We start from the raw sequence: 2,963 nt of genomic DNA, 5'->3' as shown, positions 1-2,963 counted from the left end.
AGAGTGCTCCTTGGAGGCCAAGATGGCCAAACTTGGTCTCTCATACTTCGGACGTATTGTCAGGAGGGACCAGTCACAGGAGAGAAGGATATCTTGCTTGGTAAGGTGGAGGGTCAGAGAAAAAGAGGAAGACCCCCAACGAGATGGATCGGCAAAGTGGCAACATCGATGGACTCAAGCGTGGCAACAGTAGTAAGGTTGGCAGGATGGGGCAGTGTTTTGTTCTGCTGTGCATAAGGTCACTATGAGTCGGTACCAACTCTACGGCACCTAACAACAACATATTTGTTCAAGCATTTAATTAACTCCCCTCTAATGTGGTGGCTGCAGTCCTGGTGTGGCGCTGTGGGTTAATGTGCCAGACTGCAAGGTCCAGTTGAACTGCAAGGTCGGCAGTTCAAAGTCATCAGCTGCTCCTTGGTAACCCTATACAGGGTCACTATGAATTGGAACCGACTCGGCAGAACTTAACAACGACAACAACAATGTGATGGCTGGAACTGACTGCAATTGCCTTGGCAGGGCCAGAACAAATGATTTTGTGGGCCTTATATGGCCTACAGAGTCCTGGTGTGGCGCTGTGAGTTAATGCGCCAGACTGCAAAGTCATTTGAACTGCAAGGTCGGCAGTTCAAGCTCACCAGCTGCTCCTCGGAAACCCTGTATAGGGTCGCTATGGGTTGGAACTTGATGGCACTTCATAACAACAATATATGACCTGCAGCCTGGGCGTTCCCCACCCTTGCTATACAGGGTCAGTATGAGATGGAACCGATTTGTCGGCACTTAACAACAACAAACTGTGAGAGAATACATTTCTGTGTGTGAATCCACCCACATGTGGTATCTCTATTACCGCAGCAAACACTAAGCTATAATATCAATGAACAAACACAGTTCTGTACTTGTGCATACGAGGCCTCATTCACTCTCACCTAACGGGGTCACTGTTGGGGTACCATGTGGCAAGTGAAGAAACAGAGGGAGGTTAGAAGAGGTGACCTTCCAAGATTACCTACCTGGGACAAGGCAGAACAGGACAGCAGTAGCCATACTCTGACAAGACCTAACAAGGAATTCCACCGAGAGCCCAACTTCCAAGTCACTTGAACATGGCTTGTCATCTTAACCTCAGGATCTTTTTTAAGAAAACCATCTCAGCATTCCTGGTCTGCTGGTGTTGTGCCACTGAACCCATTCTAACTCAGAGCATCCCTGTATGATGGAGTACAACTGCCCCCAGGGAGTTTCCCAGGTTGTAACCTTTATCAGAAGGAGATGGTCAGGTCTTTTCTCCCATTGAGTCGCTTGGTGGGTTCAAACCTCCAACCTTTGGTTAACAGCCAAGCACTTAATCACTATGCCACCAGTGGTCCTTCCTTCTGTGTCTGTGCTGACTAAACCCCAACACTGGGCAAGTCCAAAGCCATGAACCCTTCCAGCTCTGCATCTCCAAGCACCAAAACCCCAGCAGGGTGGTGGAGCAGCGTACACAAGGGAGAACTCTATGTCTTCCTCTATCTTGGGTTCTCACGAATGACGGCTATAAAATTACTGAGAAGAAGAGAAAGAGCCCTTTCCCTAAGAGAGCTGTTTGCAGCATCATCGCTGTTTCCACGCAATTAAACCTCATTTGCCGTGAAAGCATTACTTGGGAATGGCTTTGCTCTTCTTGGATGGACCTCCCCAACTCTCAATGCTCCCCATAAAAATGCATTACTGGAAAATTGCTGGGGGAGACACTGGCTTCAGAATGCCAGGCCATTACAGCACAGGTAATTAAGACTAAGCGGCATTAAGCAAACTAGATTAAAACCAAGATTTAAATGCTTAAATTGGCCAACATCCCAATCATCACAGGAAGGAGTTCAAATCCAAAAAGCCCATTAGCTGAGCATTCCTGCCCCACCAGCTCAAAGGGAGGGGGGGCTGGGGCTAAGTGAGGTAGGCGGTGACTGGCAGAGGTGACCCCGTGCTCCCCAGAGCTGGGCTACTGGGTCTCTCTATGAGTGAAGGGCTAGGCGGGAAGATGGAGCCTAGAAATGACCTGACCATCTACAGGTACCTTCTCTGATGCCCAACTGGTCTCTCGATCCATGGAGCAAGAGCACGTACTATATATCAAGAAAACGAGTCATTTGTTACATGTATGAGTGTTTTACTACAATAACACAAATAAACGAGCCTGTATGGCAGCTATAGGTTGAATGATGCTTCCCAAAACCCACATTGAAATTCTCACCCTAGTATGTGAATGTGACCTGGTTTGGAAAGCGGGTTTCTGAAGATGTTTTCAGTTAATGCAAGGTCACACTGGAGTAGGGTGAGTGAGCCTTGTTCCCATCTGAGTGTTGATCTTATACAAGGAGGAGACGGAACATAGAGACAGGGGACAGAGGTGTAGCCAAGGAAGGCCGGAGTCCACCAGAGGCTGAGAGAGACGAGAAAAGATCCTCCTCTAGAGCTTCTGGAGAATCTATAGACCTGATCCAAAACCAAACTGCCATCCAGTCAAGTCCAACTCATAGCAACCCTATAGGACCGAGTAGAGTTGCCCCCTATGGTTTCCAAGGCTGTAATCCTTAGGGAAACAGATTGCTTCATCTTTTTCCCTCTGAGTGGTTGGTGGGCTTGAATCACTGACCTTTTGTTTAGTAGTACAGCACTTAACGTAGTGTGCTACAGAGATGCAACAACCCCAATGTCACTCTGAATTTGGACTCCCTACCTTCAGTAAATGTCTGTTCTTCTAAGTCACCCAGTTCGTGATACTTTGTTACACCAGCCTCGGAACATTGACAGAGGGGCCAAAACCACCATCATCATTAACATCATCATCATCACCACCACCATCACCTTACCACCACCACCACCATCACCCTCACCTTCACCATCATCATCACTACAATCACCATCATCATCATCATCACCTTACCACCACCACCACCATCATCACCATCATC

At 47.9% G+C, this 2,963-nt stretch overlaps 1 protein-coding gene across 1 annotated transcript in view; it reads right to left on the bottom strand.

Moving 5' to 3' along the window:
* Positions 1–2,963, bottom strand: part of PRKAR1B (protein kinase, cAMP-dependent, regulatory, type I, beta) — a 167,785-nt gene that overhangs the window by 98,353 nt on the left and 66,469 nt on the right. The gene's annotated exons all lie outside the window — the stretch shown is intronic.

The sequence above is a fragment of the Chrysochloris asiatica genome, unplaced genomic scaffold (assembly GCF_000296735.1).
Source record: "Chrysochloris asiatica unplaced genomic scaffold, ChrAsi1.0 scaffold00034, whole genome shotgun sequence".
In the NCBI taxonomy this organism is placed as follows: Eukaryota; Metazoa; Chordata; class Mammalia; order Afrosoricida; family Chrysochloridae; genus Chrysochloris; species Chrysochloris asiatica.
This window is presented reverse-complemented; position numbering and strand designations above follow the sequence as displayed.